Genomic DNA, 23,819 nt, shown 5'->3' with positions numbered 1-23,819 from the left:
GAAGTAGAGCATACAATTCCTGAACAGGCTGAATATTTTGAAGTTGGAACAGTTTTAATCAGATGAAAATTGTGGGAATTATGGAAATTTGAAGAATGTCCCATTGATTTAAATGGGAATTTCCCCCAAAAATTTGATTTTTTTTGGGAAAATAGTAACAAATTGAATGTTCTGAATGAGTTGAAATGGTTGGTGTGGAAATGTTTCAAATCGGACGAGAAATGTTGAAGTAGTAACATGTTGAATTGAGGAATGGTATTACGGAATTCCTGGAATTTCGGGAAATCCTGGAATTTTTTTTATAATTGTTGAAGTAGAGCACACAATTCCCAAACAGGTTGAATATTTTGAAGTTGGAACAGTTTTAATCGGATAAAAATTGTGGGAATTATGGAAATTTGAAGAATGTCCCATTGATTTAAATGGGAATTTCCCCCAAAAATTGGATTTTTTTTGGGAAAATAGTAACAACTTGAATGTTCTGAATGAGTTGAAATGGTTGGTGTTGAAATGTTTCAAATCGGTCGGGTAATGTTTAAGTAGTAACATGTTGAATTGAGGAATGGTATTACGGAATTCCTGGAATTTCGTGAAAACCGGGAAAAAAAATTTCATTTCATAAAACAACGTCGTTTTTTTCCCTGATTAATAGGAATGTTTTGATGGTGGAACGGCTGAAGTGGGTTGAAAAATGTGGGAGGAGTGGTCGCCAGAAAAAAGGGTGGAAATAGGGCTTTGGAAAAACAGGAATTCTGGAAAATCCTGGAATTTGTTTTCACTTGGAAAAAGGGTAGTTTAAATTTCCGAAATGATGGAATGTATTGAAGGTGGAATGGGTTTGAATAGGTTGAAAAATTGGGAAAATGGCCAATACATTTAGAATGGGAAAAATGTCCCGGAAAACCTGAAATTCTGAGGAATCTGGGAATTTGTGGAATTTTTGGAATTTTTCAAGAGATATCCAGCGATTCCCGAATAGGCTGAACAGTTTGAAGTTGGAACGGTTTGAATCGGGTGAAAAATGTGGAAGTAGAGCACACAATTCCCAAACAGGCTGAATATTTTGAAGTTGGAACAGTTTGAATCAGATGAAAATTGTGGGAATTATGGAACTTTGGAGAATGTCCCATTGATTTAAATGGGAATTTTTTTTTGAAAATGGTAAAAACTTGAATGGTCTGAGTGAGTTGAAATGGTTGGTGTTGACATTTTTCAAATCGGTCGAGAAATGTTAAAGTTGTAACATGTTGAATTGAGGAATGGTATTACGGAATTCCTGGAATTTCAGGAAAACCGGGAATTTTATCCATTTCAGAAAACAAAGTCGTTTTTTGTCCTGATTAATAGGAATGTTTTGACGGTGGAACGGTTGAAGTGGGTTGAAAAATGTGGGAGGAGTAGTCGCCAGAAAAAAGGGTGGAAATAGGAATTTGGAAAAACAGGAATTCTGGAAAATCCTGGAATTTGTTTATACTTGGAAAAAGGGTAGTTTAAATTTCCGAAATGATGGAATGTATTGAAGGTGGAATGGGTTGGAATAGGTTGAAAAATTTGGAAAATGGCCAATACATTTTGAATGGGAAAAATATCCCGGAAAACCTGGAATTCTGAGAAATCTGAGAAATTTGGGAATTTGTGGAATTAGTGGAATTTGTCAAGGGAAATCCAGCGATTCCCGAATAGGCTGAACAGTTTGAAGTTGGAACGGTTTGAATCGGGTGAAAAATGTGGAAGTGAGCACACAATTCCCAAACAGGCTGAATATTTTGAAGTTGGAATAGTTTGAAACAGATGAAAATTGTGGGAATTATGGAACTTTGAAGAATATCCCATTGATTTAAATGGAAATTTCCCCCAAAAATTGGATTTTTTTTTGGAAAACTGTAAAAACTTGAATGGTCTGAATGAGCTGAAATGGTTGGTGTTGAAATGTTTCAAATCTGTCGAAAAATGTTGAAGTAGTAACATGTTGAATTGAGGAATGGTATTACGGAATTACTGGAATTTCGGGAAAACCGGAAATTTTTTTCCATTTCAAAAAACAACTTAGTTTTTTGTCCTGATTAATAGGAATGTTTTGATGGTGGAACGGTTGAAGTGGGTTGAAAATTGTGGTAGGAGTGGTCGCCAGAAAAAAGCGTGGAAATAGGGCTTTGGAAAAACAGGAATTCTGGAAAATCCTGGAATTTGTTTTCACTTGGAAAAAGGGTTGTTTAAGTTTCCGAAATGATGGAATGCATTGAAGGTGGAATGGGTTTGAATAGGTTGAAAAATTAGGAAAATGGCCAATTCATTTTGAATGGGAAAAATGTTCCGGAAAACATGGAATTCTGAGAAATCTGGGAATTTGTGGAATTTGTGGAATTTTTCAAGGGGTATGCAGCGATTCCCGAATAGGCTGAACAGTTTGACATTGGAACGGTTTGAATCGGGTGAAAAATGTGGAAGTAGAGCACACAATTCCAAAACAGGCTGAATATTTTGAAGTTGGAACAGTTTGAATCAGATGACAATTGTGGGAATTATGGAACTTTGGAGAATGTCCCATTGATTTAAATGGGATTTTTTTTTTGAAAATGGTAAAAACTTGAATGGTCTGAATGAGTTGAAATGGTTGGTGTTGACATTTTTCAAATCGGTCGAGAAATGTTGAAGTAGTAACATGTTGAATTGAGGAATGGTATTACGGAATTCCTGGAATTTCGGGATAACCGGGAATTTTTTCCATTTCAGAAAACAACTTAGTTTTTTGTCCTGATTAATAGGAATGTTTTGACGGTAGAACGGTTGAAGTGGGTTGAAAAATGTAGGAGGAGTAGTCGCCAGAAAAAAGCGTGGAAATAGGGCTTTGGAAAAACAGGAATTCTGGAAAATCCTGGAATTTGTTTTCACTTGGAAAAAGGGTAGTTTAAATTTCCGAAATGATGAAATGTATTGAGGGTGGAATGGGTTTGAATAGGTTGAAAATTTGGGAAAATGGCCAATTCATTTTGAATGGGAAAAATGTCCTGGAAAACCTGGAATTCTGGGAAATATGGGAATTTGTGGAATTTGTCAAGGGATATCCAGCAATTCCCGACTAGGCTGAACAGTTTGAAGTTGGAATAGTTTGAATCGGGTGAAAAATGTGGAAGTACAGCACACAATTCCCAAACAGGCTGAATATTTTGAAATTGGAACAGTTTGAATCAGATGAAATTTGTGGGAATTATGGAACTTTGAAGAATGTCCCATTGATTTAAATGGGAATTTCACAAAAAAATGGGAATTTGTTTTATAAAATGGTAAAAACTTGAATAGTCTGAATGAGTTGAAATGGTTGGTGTTGAAATTGTTCAAAATCGGTCGAGAAATTTTGAAGTAGTAACATGTTCAATAGAGAAATTGTATTACGGAATTCCTGGAATTTCGGGAAAACCAGGAATGTTTTCCATTTCAAAAAACAACTTAGTTTTTTTTTCCTGATTAATAGGAATGTTTTGACGGTGGAACAGTTGAAGTGGGTTGAAAAATGTGGGAGGAGTAGTCGCCAGAAAAAAGGGTGGAAATAGGGATTGGAAAAACAGGAATTCTGGAAAATCCTGGAATTTGTTTATACTTTGAAAAAGAGTAGTTTAAATTTCCGAAATGATGGAATGCATTGAAGGTGGAATGGGTTTGAATAGGTTGAAAAATTTGGAAAATGGCCAATTCATTTTGAATGGGAAAAATGTCCCGGAAAACCTAGAATTCTGAGAAATCTGGGAATTTTTGGAATTAGTGGAATTTGTCAAGGGACATCCAGCGATTCCCGAATAGGCTGAACAGTTTGGAGTTGGAACGGTTTGAATCTGGTGAAAAATGTGGAAGTAGAGCACACAATTCCCAAACAGGCTGAATATTTTGAAGTTGGAACAGTTTGAATCAGATGAAAATTGTGGGAATGAAGGAACTTTGAAGAATGTCCCATTGATTTAAATGGGAATTTCACAAAAAAATGGGAATTTGTTTTAGAAAATGGTAAAAACTTGAATAGTCTGAATGAGTTGAAATGGTTGGTGTTGAAATTTTTCAAAATCGGTCGAGAAATTTTGAAGTAGTAACATGTTCAATAGAGAAATGGTATTACGGAATTTCTGGAATTTCGGGAAAACTGGGAATTTTTTTCCATTTAAAAAAACAACTTAGTTTTTTGTCCTGATTAATAGGAATGTTTTGACGGTGGAACGGTTGAAGTGGGTTGAAAAATGTGGGAGGAGTAGTCGCCAGAAAAAAGGGTGGAAATAGGAATTTGGAAAAACAGGAATTCTGGAAAATCCTGGAATTTGTTTTCACTTGGAAAAAGGGTAGTTTAAATTTCCGAAATGATGGAATGTATTGAAGGTGGAATGGGTTTGAATAGGTTGAAAAATTTGGAAAATGGCCAATTCATTTTGAATGGGAAAAAGGTCCCGGAAAACCTGGAATTCTGGGAAATCGGTCGAGAAATTTTGAAGTAGTAACATGTTGAATTAAGGAATGGTATTATGGAATGTTTTCCATTTCAGAAAACAACGTAGTTTTTTGTCCTGATTAATAGGAATGTTTTGACGGTGGAACTGTTGAAGTGGGTCGACAAATGTGGGAGGAGTGGTCGCCAGAAAAACGGGTGGAAATAGGGCTTTGAAAAAACAGGAATTCTGGAAAATCCTGGAATTTGTTTTCACTTGGAAAAAGGGTAGTTTAAATTTCCGAAATGATGGAATGTATTGAAGGTGGAATGGGTTTGAATAGGTTGAAAAATTTGGAAAATGCCCAATTCATTTTACATGGGAAACAAGTCCCGGAAAACCTGAAATTCTGAGGAATCTGGGAATTTGTGGAATCTGGGAATTTGTGGAATTTGTGGAATTTGTGGAATTTTTGTAATCTTTGGAATTTTTGGAATTTGTCAAGGGATATCCAGCGATTCCCGAATAGGCTGAACAGTTTGAAGTTGGAACGGTTTGAATCGGGTGAAAAATATGGAAGTAGAGCACACAATTCCCGAACAGGCTGAATATTTTGAAGTTGGAACAGTTTGAATCAGATGAAAATTGTGGGAATTATGGATCTTTGAAGTCTAACACTGGCAAGAATCCATTCCAACATTAATGCATCGCAACAAATCCCGTATTAAAAACGCATGATTTGTTCAAATCTCACTATCTGTTTTTGTTAATCACTTCCAATGGATCGTTTTGACGGACTGTGGTGTGTGTGGTTGCCATCTGTGCGCTGGCAGCATGTGCCCGAGTGCAATTGAAAGGGACGGACGAGCGCGACAGTTGACACATGGCTAAGCAGCTAAGATGCTCCATTGATCTAATTGACTACCGAGGCCGGGATCAATGGCAGTGATCAGCAGGGCTCCAGAGTCCAGAAATGGCGCACAATGACTTCATGCCTTTGTGGAGCCACATGGTTTTTTTTTTTAGCTCGGGGTTTGCCTTTCACCTAAAGACACCAGCCAAAATTTTGACGTGGTCTCTACATAGCTCTGGAATTTTAATTGATGTTCTTACGGAAGATTATCCCTCAGATAAGGAGCTAATACAGAAAACCCCCGCTTCGTATGGATGGAAGCCTTGTCAACCTTTGGAAGACCCTCCCTTTAGGATATAAATGTTTTATCTTAGGATCACTCAGGACTCCCTTTTTTCTGATTGATCGAGACTATACCTGCACAAAAAACACAGTTTCCTCACTATATGTCCAAAAAGTGCTATAAAAAAAGTTAATGATAGTTTTAAAAACACATTCAACCAACTGTGCAGAATACTCTTTCACACAGACGCCAACCTGTTCCGTCTCTTACAGCTCTAATACTGAAACAATTGCTTGGCCGATTTCTTCGGCCACCAATATTCCTATGGAATAACAACAGGAAAAAAACAGGAGTACAGTACAGATCCTGCATGTATGCACCAGTGCTTTTTACACAGACGCGATACCAGGTATAGCCACACACTTACGTGCGTTCACACAGCGACACAGTACGTCACGATCGTATAACTGCTGTACGACGCAGAAAAACTTAAAGGACTCTGTGGACACCTGTCGCCTTTATTAGCAGCAGCCGGAACGAGACAAGGGGTTGGAGTTGAGAGTTGGAGAAAGAGACAAACGGACAGAGCCAGAAGGCAGAGATACGCTGGACTGAAAAGTCCTCAAAATATAGACCGCTGAATAGCGTGCTATCCTTGAGTGTGTGTAGTATCAAACCAGACTACCGGGCTCCCCGAAGATCTGTCGGCACTAGGAGAACCCCACAGGGAAGAGACTTTCACAGACTCATGGTGTCCAGATGACCGGAATTTCACGAACAAAATATTTGTTTTTGCTCCAAAAAATGATTTTATTTCCCCATAATATCAATACATTTTGAGTAATCGGTAGATAACTAACCATACTCGGATGGCCTCTTTTCCCATTGCCAGACTATGGTGTGACGTAGTCTACAGAACTGGAGCGTGGATAAACGATCATAAAAAATATTATTTTGATCACTTACCGTATTTTCCGGACCATAGGGCGCACCGGATTAGAACCAGTTTGAAGTTGGAACGGTTTGAATCGGATGAAAAATGTGGAAGGTAGAGAGCGCCAAAATATGGAGAAGAAGAAGAAGAAGAAGTCGAAGAAGAAGTAGATGAGGGAACTCCTGAAGGAATTGCGTGTGAATGCTCCATTGCTGAAGTTGTATGAATATAAGAATTGTTTGAATGTTGGAATGGTTTGAATGTTGAATAGTTAGAATTTCCAGGAAACCGGAATTTGGTTTGGCACTTGGGAAAGTGTTAGTTTGAATTTCCAAGATGAGTGAAATGTGTTTGAAAAGGTTGGAAAATGAAATCCGGGAAGTTTTTTATAATTATTGAAAGGTAGCGCATATTTCCAGAAGATGCTGAATATTTTGAAGTTTGAATCGGATAAAAAATGTAGGAGTTGTGGAACATTTGGGAATTCCAGGAAAAGAGGGATTTTTTTAGAAAATGGTAAAAAACTTGAATGTTCTGAATGAGTTGAAATGGTTGGTGTTGAGATTTTTCAAAACGGTCGAGAAATGTTGAAGTCGTAACATTTTTAATTGAGAAATGGCATTACAGAATTTCGGGAAAACCGGGAATTTTTACAGTTCGAAAAATCACTTAGTTTTTTTGTCCTGATTAAGAGGAATGTTTTCATGGTGGAACGGTTGAAGTGGGTTGAACAATGTGGAAGGAGTAGTCGACAGAAAAAAGGGTGAAAAAAAGCGTTTGAAAATTCCTGGAATTTTTTTGAACTTGGAAAAATGAGAGTTTGAATGTCCAGGATGAGTGGAATATGTTGAAGATAGAATGGTTTGAATCCGTTGAAAATGTGGAAATGGTGAAAGTTTGAAAAATGGCCAATTCATTTTGAATGGGGAAAAATGTCCCGGAAAACCTGGAATTCTGGGAATTTTTGGAAATTGTAAATTAAAAGCTGGCACTTCCCGAATAGGCTGAACAGTTTGAAGTTGGAACGGTTTGAATCAGGTGAAAAATGTGGAAGGTAGAGCGCGCCAAATCCTGGAAAGAAGAAGAAAAAGAAAAAGTAGAAAAACTAGATTAGGCAATTCCTGGAGGAATTTCGTGTAAATGCTCCAATGCTGAAGTTGAACTGAAATCCTGGAATTTTTTCAATAATTGTTGAAGTAGAGCCCACAATTCCCAAACAGGCTGAATATTTTGAAGTTGGAACAGTTTGAATCAGATGAAAATTGCGGGAATTATGGAACTTTGAAGAATGTACAATTTATTTAAATGGGAATTTCCCAAAAAAATGGGAATTTCGGGAAGAGTGGGAATTTTTGGGGAAAATGTTAAAAACCTGAATGGTCTGAAGGAGTTGAATTTGTTGGTGTTGAAATTTTTGAAATCGGTCAAAAAATGTTGAAATAGTACCATGTTGAATTAAGGAATGGTACTACGTAAATCCTGGAATTTTGGGAAAACCGGGAATGTTTCCATTTCAGAAAACAGCTTGTTTTTTTTTGTCCTGATTAATAGGAATGTTTTGACGGTGGAACGGTTGAAGAGGGTTGAAAAATTTGGGAGGAGTTGTCGCCAGGAAAAAGGGTGGAAATAGGGCTTTGGAAAAACAGGAATTCTGGAAAATCATGAAATTTGTTTAACTTGGAAAAAGGGTAGTTTAAATTTCCGAAATGGTGGAATGTGTTGAAGGTGGTGGAATGGGTTTGAAAAGGTTGAACAATTCGGAAAATGGCCAATTCATTTTGAATGGGAAAAATGTCCCGGAAAACCTGTAATTCTGGGAAATCTGGACATTTTTGGAATTTGTCGAAGGAAAGCCCGCAATTCCTGAATAGGCTGAACAGTCTGAAGTTTGAATCGGGTGAAAAATGTGGAAGTAGAGCACACAATTCCCAAACAGGCTGAATATTTTGAAGTTGGAACAGTTTGAATCAGATGAAAATTGCGGGAATTATGGAACTTTGTAGAATGTCCCATTAATTTAAATGGGAATTTCCACAAAAATGGGAATTTCGGGAAAAGTGGGAATTTTTTTGAGATTTTTTTTTGAAACTTGAATGGTCTAAATGAGTTGAAATGGTTGGTGTTGAAATGTTTCAAATCTTTAGAGACATGTTGAAGTAGTACCATGTAGTATTGAGAAATAGTTGACAAATTCCTGGAATTTCGGGAAAACCGTGAATTTTTTCCATTTCAGAAAACAACTTTGTTTTTTTGTCCTGATTAATAGGAATGTTTTGACGGTGGAACGGTTGAAGTGGGTTGAAAAATGTGGGAGGAGTAGTCGCCAGAAAAAAGGGTGGAAATAGAGCTTTGGAAAAACAGGAATTCTGGAAAATCCTGGAATTGTTTTTAACTTGAAAAAGGGGTAGTTTAAATTTCCAAAATGGTGGAATGTGTTGAAGGTGGAATGGGTTTGAATAGGTTGAACAATTTGGAAAATGGCCAATTCATTTTGAATGGGAATAATGTCCCGGAAAACCTGTAATTCTGGGAAATCTAGAAATGTTTGGAATTTGTCAAAGGAAAGCCCGCAATTCCGGAATAGGCTGAACAGTTTGAAGTTTGAATCGGGTGAAAAATGTGGAAGTAGAGCACAAAATTCCCAAACAGGCTGAATATTTTGAAGTTGGAATAGTTTGAATCAGATGAAAATTGTGGGAATTATGGAACTTTTAAGAATGCCCCACTGATTTAAATGGGAATTTCCACAAAAAATGGGAATTTCGGGAAAAGTGGGAATTTTGTTTTGATTTTTTATTTTTTTTTTTTAAACTTGAATTGTCTAAATGAGTTGAAATGGTTGGTGTTGAAATGTTTCAAATCTGTAGAGAAATGTTGAAGTAGTACCATGCAGTATTGAGAAATAGTTGACAAATTCCTGGAATTTCGGGAAAACCGTGAATGTTTTCCATTTCAGAAAACAACTTTGTTTTTTTGTCCTGATTAATAGGAATGTTTTGACGGTGGAACGGTTGAAGTGGGTTGAAAAACGTGGGAGGAGTAGTCGCCAGAAAAAAGGGTGGAAATAGAGCTTTGGAAAAACAGGAATTGTGGAAAATCCTGGAATTTTTTTTAACTTGAAAAAAGGGTAGTTTAAATCTCCAAAATGGTGGAATGTGTTGAAGGTAGAATGGGTTTGAATTGGTTGAAAAATTTGGAAAATGGCCAATTCATTTTGAGTGGGAAAAATGTCCCGGAAAACCTGTAATTCTGGGAAATCAGGAAGTTTGTGGAATTTGTCAAAGGAAAGCCCGCAATTCCTGAATAGGCTGAACAGTTTGAAGTTTGAATCGGGTGAAAAATGTGGAAGTAGAGCACACAATTCCCAAACAGGCTGAATATTTTGAAGTTCGAACAGTTTGAATCAGATAAAAATTGTGGGAATTATGGAACTTTTAAGAATGTGCCATTGATTTAAATGGGAATTTCCCCCAAAAATGGGAATTTCGGTAAAAGTGGGAATTTTTTTGAGATTTTTTTATTTTTTTGGAAACTTGAATTGTCTAAATGAGTTGAAATGGTTGGTGTTGAAATGTTTCAAATCTGTAGAGAAATGTTGAAGTAGTACCATGTAGTATTGAGAAATAGCTGACAAATTCCTGAAATTTCGGGAAAACCGTGAATTTTTTCCATTTCAGAAAACAACTTGTTTTTTTTTGTCCTGATTAATAGGAATGTTTTGACGGTGGAACGGTTGAAGTGGATTGAAAAATTTGGGAGGAATTGTCGCCAGGAAAAAAGGTGGAAATAGGGCTTTGGAAAAACAGGAATTCTGGAAAATCCTGGAATTGTTTTTAACTTGTAAATAGGGTAGTTTAAATTTACAAAATGGTGGAATGTGTTGAAGGTGGTGGAATGGGTTTGAAAAGGTTGAACAATTTGGAAAATGGCCAATTCATTTTGAATGGGAAAAATGTCCCGGAAAACCTGTAATTCTGGGAAATCTGGAAATTTGTGGAATTTTTCAAAGGAAAGCCCGCAATTCCTGAATAGGCTGAACAGTCTGAAGTTTGAATCGGGTGAAAAATGTGGAAGTAGAGCACACAATTCCCAAACAGCCTGAATATTTTGAAGTTGGAAAAGTTCGAATCAGATGAAAATTGTGGGAATTATGGAACTTTTAAGAATGTCCCATTGATTTAAATGGGACATTCCCAAAAAAACGGGAATTTTGGGAAATTTTGGGGAAAATTTTAAAAACCTGAATGGTCTGAATGAGTTGAAATGGTTTGTTTTGAAATTTTTGAAATCGGTCGAAAAATGTTGAAATAGTACCATGTTGAATTAAGGAATGGTATTACGTAAATCCTGGAATTTTGGGCAAACCGGGAATTTTTCCATTTCAGAAAACAACTTGGTTTTTTTTGTCCTGATTAATAGGAATGTTTTGACGGTGGAACGGTTGAAGTGGGTTGAACATTTTGGGAGGAGTTGTCGCCAGAAAAAAGGGTGGAAATAGGGCTTTGGAAAAACAGGAATTCTGGAAAATCCTGGAATTTTTTTTAACTTGGAAAAAGGGTAGTTTAATTTTCCGAAATGGTGGACTGTGTTGAAGGTGGTGGAATGGGTTTGAAAAGGTTGAAACATTTGGATAATGGCTACTTCATTTTGAATGGGAAAATTGTCCCGGAAAACCTGTAATTCTGGGAAATCTGGAAATTTGTGGAATTTGTCAAAGGAAAGCCCGCAATTCCTGAATAGGCTGAACAGTTTGAAGTTTGAATCGGGTGAAAAATGTGGAAGTAGAGCACACAATTCCCAAACATGCTGAATATTTTGAAGTTGGAACAGTTTGAATCAGATGAAAATTGTGGGAATTATGGAACTTTGTAGAATGTCCCATTGATTTAAATGGGAATTTCCCCCAAAAATGGGAATTTTTGTAAAAGTGGGAATTTTTTTGAGATTTTTTTTTTTTTTTTTGAAACTTGAATTGTCGAAATGAGTTGAAATGGTTGGTGTTGAAATGTTTCAAATCTAAAAATCCTGGAATTTTTTTTAACTTGAAAAAATGGTAGTTTAAATCTCCAAAATGGTGGAATGTGTTGAAGGTAGAATGGGTTTGAAAAGGTTGAAAAATTTGGAAAATAGCCAATTCATTTTGAATGGGAAACATCTCCTGGAAAACCTGGAATTCTGGGATATTTGGGAATTTGCGGAATTTTTCAAGGGAAACCCAGTGATCCCTGAATAGGCTGAACAAGTTTGAAGTTGGAATGCTTTAAATCGGGTGAAAAATGTTGAAGGTAGAGCGCGCCAAAATCTGAAGAAGAATAAGAATACGTTTATGTTGAAGAATAATAAATAGATGCATTTTGGTGTAGAAAACCTTTATTTGTGTGAATGTTTTGGAGCATTCCCACTACAAATATATGTTGAAAATGGAGGCGGTTAAACACATTGCTTTGCTCCCACATTAACATCCCCTATGCCCCCCTCCCCCCCCCCCCTTCCACTGTCCATCTGTGGTTCTTGATTGACAGCAGCTGAAGAGAGCAAAAGGGACCTTTGGTGCAGAGATGAGAGGGGAGGCTGCAGGGGTCGAGTCCCCGGGGCCCCCGGGGGAAGCGGCACATGGGCCTCCTCCTTCCACCATCACCTCCGTCCTGCGGGGCCCCGATGGAGGCGGAGACCACACTGCAAAAACTGAAATCTAAGTAAGATGAAATATGTCAAATAAGGGTGATATTTGCTTATTTTCTGTCTGATAAGATCATTCTTCTCACTAAGCAGATTTTATGTTAGAGTGTTTTACTTGTTTTAAGTGTTTTGGTCCTAAATGATCTCAGTAAGATATTACAGCTTGTTGCTGAGATTTGATGACCTATATTGAGTCTATATTTTTTTATTTCAAGCATGATATAAAAAATCCTGACTTTGACACAATTGTGTCTCATAATTAAAACAGATGACAGCCAAATGGACTTTGCTGTTTTATTTTCAATGCAACAATAGAAAATAGGTACTCATATAGTAGTACAGTTGGCACAGTACAGTAAACTGACAGTTAATTTTTAAACATTTAACATTTCAAACAATTTTGAACAGAAATATTTCATGCTCATTCAAATAAATTCTTCAATATTACAATTAAAAAAAATTGGGCTGTATATATGCGCACTAATTGACTGAAAGAGCACACACTTGGTGCTATGATGTCATGTTATCCATGGAAAAATGCATTTTTAGACCATATGATTTTCCTGAGCGGCTAGGAGACCCCGAGAGTAACAAGCGCTTGCCTTGTTGTCTTTCCATTAAGAACAATAAATTAGTTTTTAGTATAAGTTTGCTGGTTTCAAGAAATGTAATGCTGAGCACATATCATTATGTCAAGATAATGGCACGAGCATTTAAGAATATTTTTCAACATATCAAGCAAAAAGGTCTCATGTTTTTTTGTTTCTACCAAGAAAAGTGCTCTTATTATTAGTGAGAATATACCTATTTTAAGGTATTTTAGGGTTCATTGCGGTTAGCTAATTAGGGCCCGCACGGCCCATTGTCAAAGGAATCCCAAAATTAGTCCTTTTGCAATGGGACGAAAGGACCTATTGAATTTGTAAGGTTTTATTATTATTATTAATATTATCATTATTCCGCCGCCACAAAAAAACTCTATTTTGACCCACTTAACATGCTTCAAAACTCACCAAATTTGACAAACACATCAGGACCTGCAAAAATTGCCATCTAATAAAAAAACCAAACCCCAAAACTCAAAATTGCGCTCGAGCGCCCCCTAAGAAAAAACAAAAACAAACTGCCCGTAACTCCCACTAGAAAGATTGTAGAGACATGAAACAAAAACCTCTATGTAGGTCTGATGTAGACCTACATTTCATAATTTAACATCCTCGGGCAAAAACCAACAGGAAGTTGGCAATTTCCCCTTCAAGACAAAAATGTACTAAAAACACTAATTTTTGCCTCTTTGAGCTGTAATTTGACCCCCTTAAAATACGTCAAAACTCACCAAACTTTTCACACACATCAGGACGGGCGGAAATTGCGATCTAATAAAAAAACCAAACCCCAAAACTCAAAATTGCGCTCGAGCACCCCCTAGGAAAAAACAAAAACAAACTGCTTGTAACTCCCACTAGAAAGGTTGTAGAGACATTAAACAAAAACCTCTATGTAGGTCTGACGTAGACCTACATTTCATAATTTATCATCCTCGGGCAAAAACCAACAGGAAGTTGGCAATTTCCCCTTCAAGATAAAAATGTACTAAAAACACTCATTTTTGCCTCTTTGAGCTGTAATTTGACCCCCTTAAAATACTTAAAAACTCACCAAACTTTTCACACACATCAGGACAGGCGGAAATTGCGATCTAATAAAAAAAAAAAACGAACCCCAAAACTCAAATATGCGCTCTAGCGCAATTTTTGAATAAAACAGAGACAAAACTGCTCCTCAGAGGAAAACACAGACAAAACTGCTTGTAACTTCCGGTAGGAACGTCTTAGAGACATGAAACAAAAACCTCTATGTAGGTCTCACTTAGACCTACATTTCATAGATTGACAACCTTCAGCAAAAATCAACAGGAAGTTTGCAATCCCTCCTTCAAAACTAAATTTTTGTTCAAACCGGTCACCAAACATCAAACATTATCTCCTCTGAGCGCATTTGTCATTTCGGCTTCAAACTACTACAGGAGAGAGATTGAACCCTTCTGATTGACGGATACTCAAAGAGTTTGGATAAGTGCTACGGTTTTGATTTTACGAGCCTTCAAAGAACCGCTGCGCTGATAATGCTGCTGTGATTTTACGAGCCTTAATAGAACCACTGGACCACTGCGCTGATGTCAACAAAAGTATTGGGGCACTTAGGACTAACAGTAGACAAAAGTTTTTGGACACTTAGGACTAGCACCTGCCAAATATGCGGGCCCGACCAACGCTGCTTGCAGCTTTAATTTGACTTGTTTTGGAAAGTCTTGACAAGCCAAATGTTCTTGTTCTATTGGCAGATAATTTTGCTTAGTTTAAGTAAAATACCCCTAATTTTTGTATTTATTTTGTTTTGTTTTTGAACACTGACTTTTTGCAGTGCACACAGGTCCGAGGGAAGGATGCTGACGATCATCGCCACATGTCAACGCTTAAAGTCAACCGCTGTTGTGACACCGGTGACAGAGGCGTAAACAGGAAGGTGTTGAATATAGTCACGGGTGTTGCACATTTGCATGAGACGTACAGGCAGGGAGGCATCTGCACCGGGAGGAATGTGCAGGCTATAAAACATTCCCATTACTGCCGCACTAAATCTGTCCCTCAGACTCTGATAGTGTCGTCTGCACTGGGAGACGCCACTCGAAGCACATGTTGAGTGAAAGCTGCTTTGTCTTTTCTTGCAAATATATTGTTATGGATTTTACACCCTTGTGTGGTGTTCGGGTCTGTGGGACCCGTTTTCATTTTTATATTAAAAGAACAATTATCCAATTAATTAATTTTTCAAACCGAGACTCACTGACTTTGGCTCATTTTCTGTGAAGAACATACATCAGAATACATATTTAATGACCACACACCATACACCCCCCCTACACATTTCTATTACATATAAGATGTCCGGGTCCACTGGACCCGGGGCTAATAGAAGTGTGGAAATTGATGTTCTATGTAACACACACACACACACACACACACACACACACACACACACACACACACACACACACACACACACGCACACACAGCAGGCCTAGACAGGAGGAGGACAGAGTGTAGGTACACAGAACATCAGAGGGTCAAATGTGCGAGAAAATGAGAGCAGACAGTGTTGACAAACAATGTTGCAATCTTGTGTGGGTACCACACACACACACACACACACACACACACACACACACACACACACACACACACACACACAGCAGGCCTAGACAGGAGGAGGACAGAGTGTAGGTACACAGAACATCAGAGGGTCAAATGTGCGAGAAAATGAGAGCAGACAGTGTTGACAAACAATGTTGCAATCTTGTGTGGGTACACACACACACACACACACACACACACACACACACACACACACACACACACACACACACACACACACACACACACACACACACACACAGCAGGCCTAGACAGGAGGAGGACAGAGTGTAGGTACACAGAACATCAGAGGGTCAGATGTGCGAGAAAATGAGAGCAGACAGTGTTGACAAACAATGTTGCAATCTTGTGTGGGTACCACACACACACACACACACACACACACACACACACACACACACACACACACACACACACACACAGCAGGCCTAGACAGGAGGAGGACAGAGTGTAGGTACACAGAACATCAGAGGGTCAGATGTGCGAGAAAATGAGAGCAGACAGTGTTGACAAACAATGTTGCAATCTTGTGTGGGTACCACACACACACACAAACACACAAACACACACACACACACACACGCACACACACACACACGCATAGCAGGCCTAGACAGGAGGAGGACAGAGTGTAGGTACACAGAACATCAGAGGGTCAAATGTGCGAGAAAATGAGAGCAGACAGTGTTGACAAATGATGTTGCAACCTTGTGTGGGAACCACACACACACACACACACATACACACACGCACAGCAGGCCTAGACAGGAGGAGGACAGAGTGTAGGTACACAGAACATCAGAGGGTCAAATGTGCGAGAATAAATGAGAGCAGACAATGTTGACAAATGATGTTGCAACCTTGTGTGGGAACCACACACACACACACACATACACACACACACACACACACACACACACACACACACACACACACACACACACACATACACAAAACCGTCCCGAGAAGCAACACAGCTGTAACATATTTTGGAAGTTTTTGTGTTTCTGAAGACCACCCAAACAAAAGTATATCCCTGTCAGGGACACGTTTTCTCTGATATACCCCCCCGGGTAAAAGAAGACCAAAAATGGTCAAAAATGGTCGACTTTTGACGATCCAACTTGTGCAATTCCTCCCGCCTGCTGACTTGTTCCGATGCGCAACATTGATTTCCTCGCGGAGAGATTTATTGGCCACCTGCAGCCACCGTAACCTTCTTGACGACAAGCCCTCCGATATCTCTTTGCATTCAAGGAGAAACCTGCCATTTCATCACAGAGATGAGCAGTTGGCCTTCTCGGACATCGCGTCCTGATCCAGCTCCTAAAAGCTGCATTTTGTATTGTAAAATCTAAAAATAAACCCGTTTTTTTTATACTCAGTCGTAGATTTTGTCCAATTTTCTGCAGCAGTTTGTAAGAGCTTTTATACAAATTACAGTGAATTACGTCCAATTAGGTCAAGTTACCAAACCCTGCAATACATGACATTTCAAAAAGGAGATCAAGGTGAAAAATAGTTATTTTTATTTTTTGGACCAATTTGATTTTATTACATTTACCAGCATGTGAGATACAGCGACACAGACACTGTGACTTTAAATGACCAAAACAAGTAAAATGATGTTCCGGAAAGTCAGACATTGTTGTTATGTTGAAATATAATTTTGCTTATTTAAATATGTATACACCTAATTTTATTTAGGATGATGACAAAATATTACGATTACAAAATAATGTTTTCAATATTACACAGTGTGTGGGTAAAAAATATTATTTTCTATCTTCATTTCAGTAATTTGGATTCCAGTTTTTGCCGGACTTTTGCATCCATTTGCATCCATTATGATTTCCAGAAAACTGCTGAGTCTACATTTTGCACACAATTACTAAATATAACTAAATGTGTAATGAATAAGAATAGGTATTGTTTAAATATGAACCAACTGTAGTACTAAATTGGTACTTAAAAAAATAATGCTAATGCTGAAGTGGTCCCTGCATGAACTGGTGCCTAAAAAATGGAAAACATAAGAATACTTTTTTTTTTTTTAAATCAATAAATAAATACAATTAAAAAATAAAAATGAATAAAATAAAAAATACAATAAAAAAAAAAATATATATATATATATATATATATATATATATATATATATATATATATATATATATATATATATATATATATATATATATATATATATATATATATATATATTTAATTTGAGCACTGCTGTGATTTGGTTAAAGATAATCATAATTCTCATATAATATATTATACTGTTACTTTGCATTCTGCTATTCAGCATTTCACTGTAACGATGACAATAAATTGAATCTAATCCAATTTGCATATCAGTTAACATCATACATATATCTCCTTGGTTTTTCATCTATATTATATCATTTAATTTTATTCCTGGAATCATATGTTTTTATTATTAGACTGTAATACTTCACTGCCGATGTGGGGGGGGCGCCTCCTAAAATCTCGCCTAGGGCGCCAGATTGGTTAGGGCCGGGCCTGCTAAAATAGCACACGATCAAACAGTCCTCCACCTGTCTGAGGCTAAAGCTCTCGTGCGAAGGTGTCTCATTGGGGCCAAGGTGCGTTCAAGTGCGGCCCCGCCTGTAACCTTTATCCCGCCGTGCTTTGAGAGCCGTATGATTGGCAGCCAACAGAGCTGAACCGAGGCTGTCAAAGGATGCAGATTTCCCAACCTCGTCTCGTGCGCTTGCTTGCCCGGCAACGGGAAGACAATAGACGACGGCGTGGTGATCCCTCGCCGTCACTTCCTGCCGAGCCTCAGAGGGAGCGACAGCAGTCATGCAGCCATTCGTAACGCTCGGATCGGTGCGTGGCTGGAAGGAGCCGCTCGATGTGGACGACGAGGTGTGGGGAAGGGGGGGGGGGGGGGGGGGGGAGAGTTGCTGGGGGTGACGACAGCAGATGCCAGGCCTTGGCCCTAATTGATCTCTGCAGAGCAAGAGGGCCCAGCCTTGGGGGCCACTGGAGGGATCATTAGGATGCAAATATAACACACTCCCGGCGCACTCGAGACTGACACTCTTACAAAAGGAGGCATGATGGAATGTCGGGGGGGGGGGGCGTGGACCAATCAAGGGTTGCACTTAGCTTGGCCAGCGTTCGTCCACTTTTTGACGAGATGAGGCATTTTAAATATGAAAACAGCTAAGAACTGTTTCGGGTCATTTTTTTTTTAAACAATATTAGCACTTTTGCAACCTGAAAAACACAAAATTAGTGGACATTGTTAGGATTTCTGTTGAAAAGCTTGAAAAATTCAAATTATAATAGAAAATATGTCAAGTGCTCAGCATTGGTATATCCTAATTACTAATAATTACTACGGGAAAGTAATTAATGTGTTACTTTTTTTTTCCTTATATCTGGTGTATGCAGTTAAACGATGTTTCATGAGAGAAGAGTGCATGAGTGTGTGCCTTTAAAAGGCGGTGCCTGTTGCCAAGTGAAGCATGTTTGAGCAGTTTTAGCTCGGCATTGGTAGTCTGCGGACTGGAAGGAGATTTTTTTTTCTGTATTTTTTATTTTTTTAACAATGTTAGCACTTTTGCTACCCGAAAAACACAAAATTAGTGGACATTTTTAGGATTTCGGTTGAAAAGCTTGCAAAATTCAAATTATAATAGACAATATGTCAAGTGCCCAGCATTGGTATGACCAGTATTAGAACAATCAATAATTACAGTGACTTGTTACTTTCCCAATTACTAACGAAATTATTATTTAATAGATGTAAATAATTACTAGGTGAAATTTACTTTTTTCTTCTTCATATATCTGGTGTATGCAGTTGAGAGATGTTTCATGAGAGAAGAGTGCATGAGTGTGTGCCTTTAAAAGGCGGTGCCTGTTGCCAAGTGAAGCATGTTTTAGCAGTTTTAGCTCGGCATTGGTAGTCTGCGGACTGGAAGGATATTGTGTGTTTCCGTAATTTTTTTTAACAATATTAGCACTTTTGCAACACGAAAAACACAAATTTAGTGGACATTTTTAGGATTTCTGTTGAAAGGCTTGCAAAATTCAAATTATAATAGAAAAATATGTCAAGTGCTCAGCATTTGGTATGACCAGTATTAGAACAATCAATAATTACAGTGACTTGTTACTTTCCCAATTACTAACAAAATTACTATTTAATAGATGTAAATGATTACTAAGTGAAAGTTACTTTTTTCTTTTTCATATATCTGGTGTATGCAGTTGAGAGATGTTTCATGAGAGAAGAGTGCATGAGTGTGTGCCTTTAAAAGGCGGTGCCTGTTGCCAAGTGAAGCATGTTTGAGCAGTTTTAGCTCGGCATTGGTAGTCTGCGGACTGGAAGGAGATTGTTTTTTCGGTATTTTTTTTTTTAACAATGTTAGCACTTTTGCAACCCCAAAAACACAAATTTAGTGGACATTGTTAGGATTTCGGTTGAAAAGCTTGCAAAATTCAAATTATAATAGAAAAATATGTCAAGTGCTCAGCATTGGTATGACCAGTATTAGAACAATCAATAATTACAGTGACTTGTTACTTTCCCAATTACTAATGAAATTATTATTTAATAGATGTAAATAATTACTAGGTGAAATTTACTTTTTTCTTCTTCATATTTCTGGTGTATGTAGTTGAGAGATGTTTCATGAGAGAAGAGTGCATGAGTGTGTGCCTTTAAAAGGCGGTGCCTGTTGCCAAGTGAAGCATGTTTGAGCAGTTTTAGCTCGGCATTGGTAGTCTGCGGACTGGAATGATATTGTGTGTTTCCGTCATTTTTTTTTAACAATATTAGCACTTTTGCAACCCGAAAAACACAAATTTAGTGGACATTTTTTGGATTTCGGTTGAAAAGCTTGCAAAATTCAAATTATAATAGAAAATATGTCAAGTGCTCAGCATTGGTATGACCAGTATTAGAACAATCAATAATTACAGTGACTTGTTACTTTCCCAATTACTAAAGAAATTATTATTTAATAGATGTAAATAATTACTAGGTGAAAGTTACTTTTTTCTCCTTCATATATCTGGTGTATGCAGTTGAGAGATGTTTCATGAGAGAAGAGTGCATGAGTGTGTGCCTTTAAAAGGCGGTGCCTGTTGCCAAGTGAAGCATGTTTGAGCAGTTTTAGCTCGGCATTGGTAGTCTGCGGACTGGAAGGAGATTGTTTTTTCGGTATTTTTTTTTTTTAACAATATTAGCACTTTTGCAACCCGAAAAACACAAATTTAGTTGACATTTTTAGGATTTCTGTTGAAAAGCTTGCAAAATTCAAATTATAATAGAAAATATGTCAAGTGCTCAGCATTGGTATGACCAGTATTAAAACAATCAATAATTACAGTGACTTGTTACTTTCCCAATTACTAACGAAATTACTATTTAATAGATGTAAATAATTACTAGGTGAAAGTTACTTTTTTCTTCTTCGTATATCTGGTGTATGCAGTTAAACGATGTTTCATGAGAGAAGAGTGCATGAGTGTGTGCCTTTAAAAGGCGGGGCCTGTTGCCAAGTGAAGCATGTTTGAGCAGTTTTAGCTCGGCATTGGTAGTCTGCGGACTGGAATGATATTGTGTGTTTCCGTCATTTTTTTTTAACAATATTAGCACTTTTGCAACCTGAAAAACACAAATTTAGTGGACATTTTTAGGATTTCTGTTGAAAAGCTTGCAAAATTCAAATTATAATAGAAAAATATGTCAAGTGCTCAGCATTGGTATGACCAGTATTAGAACAATCAATAATTACAGTGACTTGTTACTTTCCCAATTACTAACAAAATTATTATTTAATAGAAGAAATAATTACTAGGTGAAAGTTACTTTTTTCTTCTTCATATATCTGGTGTATGCAGTTGAGAGATGTTTCATGAGAGAAGAGTGCATGAGTGTGTGCCTTTAAAAGGCGGCGCCTGTTGCCAAGTGAAGCATGTTTGAGCAGTTTTAGCTCGGCATTGGTAGTCTGCGGACTGGAATGATATTGTGTGTTTCCGTCATTTTTTTTAACAATATTAGCACTTTTGCAACCCGAAAAACACAAAATTAGTGGACATTTTTAGGATTTCTGTTGAAAAGCTTGCAAAATTCAAATTATAATAGAAAAATATGTCAAGTGCTCAGCATTGGTATGACCAGTATTAGAACAATCGATAATTAGAGTGACTTGTTACTTTCCCAATTACTAACGAAATTATTATTTAATAGATGTAAATAATTACTAGGTGAAATTTACTTTTTTCTTCTTCGTATATCTGGTGTATGCAGTTAAACGATGTTTCATGAGAGAAGAGTGCATGAGTGTGTGCCTTTAAAAGGCGGGGCCTGTTGCCAAGTGAAGCATGTTTGAGCAGTTTTAGCTCGGCATTGGTAGTCTGCGGACTGGAATGATATTGTGTGTTTCCGTCATTTTTTTTAACAATATTAGCACTTTTGCAACCCGAATATATTCCTGGTTCAATCCCCACCTTCTACCAACCTCGCCACGTCTGTTGTGTCCTTGAGCAAGACACTTCACCCTTGCTCCTGATGGGTCGTGGTTTAGGGCCTTGCATGGCAGCACCCGCCATCAGTGTGTGAATGTGTGTGTGAATGGGTGAATGTGGAAATAGTGTCAAAGCGGTTTGAGTACCTTGAAGGTAGAAAAGCGCTATACAAGTATAAAACCTTTACCATTTTTTCGGTAATTTTTTTTTTTTTTGCAGCCTGAAAAACACAAAATTAGTGGACATTGTTAGGATTTCTGTTGAAAAGCTTGCAACATTCATCTGATAATAGAAAATATGTCAAGTGCTCAGCATTGGTATGACCGGTATTAGGGAAATCACTCAAAAAGTAATTAATTACAGTTACTTGTTACTTGCCCAATTACTAACGGAATTATTCTTTAATAGGATAATTAATTACACAGAAATGTGTGCCGTGAAAAACCGTCCGACCGGAACTCTCTAATAACTAAAGTTCCTTGGGTGAATAATGTAAACTCACTACACCGGTATGTTTTAATGCTTTCATGGCGAGTTTATTGACAGATATAAGTAAGAACTTTGCACTACTTTATATTAGAAATGGCAACAACGGAGCATGAATGTCTCATAACAAGAAGATCGAGAAAAAGAAGAAGCTTATCGACTAGGGCGTGGGCACGGACTACAATTGCGGAACTGCGCACATTTTCAGGACTTATGCAGATCCCAAATACACATCAGCAGGTACCAGAAGGTAAGAAAAGTTGTTTTTGCATAATATTGCCAAACAAAACGCCAGATAATATGTCTTACCTTATACACACACCATAATAATACTCCTATGTTTAATGCGCCGACCATCCATCAAGCGGTGTGGCTTCATAGCTTACCGAAGTTGTACTAAAAATACATTTTGACAGATTTTTGAGCGTCGTGTGTAACGTTCTATATTCTCAATGGAACATTTAAAGTTTTGGTGTTATTTACTGGCATCATATTGCAGTATACATGTATATCTTATGTCTGACTGCCATCTACTGGTCACACTTATCATTTCACCATGTACCAAATAAAATAGATATGCGATATCTTGGAAGAGTCAATATTCCAACTTTACTTTATTTAGTGTTTTTCAACCTTTTTTTGAGGCAAGGCACATTTTTTGCGCCGAAAAAATGCGGAGGCACACCACCAGCAGAAATCATTAAAAAACGAAACTCAGTTGACAGTAAAAAGTCGTTGTCGCAATTGTTGGGTATGACTTTAAAGCATAACCAAGCATGCATCAATATAGCTCTTGTCTCAAAGTAGGTGTACTGTCACCACCTGTCACACCACACCCTGACTTATTTGGACTATTTTGCCGTTTTCCTGTGTGTAGTGTTTTACTTCTTGTCTTGCGCTCCTATTTTGGTGGCTTTTTCTCTTTTTTTGGTATTTTCCTGTAGCAGTTTCATGTCTTCCTTTTGAGCGATATTTCCCGCCTCTACTTTGTTTTAGCAATACAGAATATTTCAGTTGTTTTTATCCTTCTTTGTGGGGACATTGTTGATTGTCATGTCATGTTCAGGTGTACTTTGTGGACGCCGTCTTTGCTCCACAGTAAGTCTTTGCTGTCGTCCAGCATTCTGTTTTTTGTTTACTTTGCAGCCAGTTCAGTTTTAGTTTCGTTCTGCATAGCCTTCCCTAAGCTTCAATTACTTTTCTTAGGGGCACTCACCTTTTTGTTTATTTTTGCTTTAAGTATTAGACACCTTTTTACCTGCATCCTACCTCCCACTGTTATTGTCTTGCACTCCTATTTTGGTGGCTTTTTCTCTTTTTTTGGTATTTTCCTGTAGCAGTTTCATGTCTTCCTTTTGAGCGATAATTCCCGCCTCTACTTTGTTTTAGCAGTCAATAATATTTCAGTTGTTTTTATCCTTCTTTGTAGGGACATCGTTGATTG

The sequence above is a fragment of the Entelurus aequoreus genome, linkage group LG11 (assembly GCF_033978785.1).
Source record: "Entelurus aequoreus isolate RoL-2023_Sb linkage group LG11, RoL_Eaeq_v1.1, whole genome shotgun sequence".
NCBI lineage: Eukaryota > Metazoa > Chordata > Actinopteri > Syngnathiformes > Syngnathidae > Entelurus > Entelurus aequoreus.
This window is presented reverse-complemented; position numbering follows the sequence as displayed.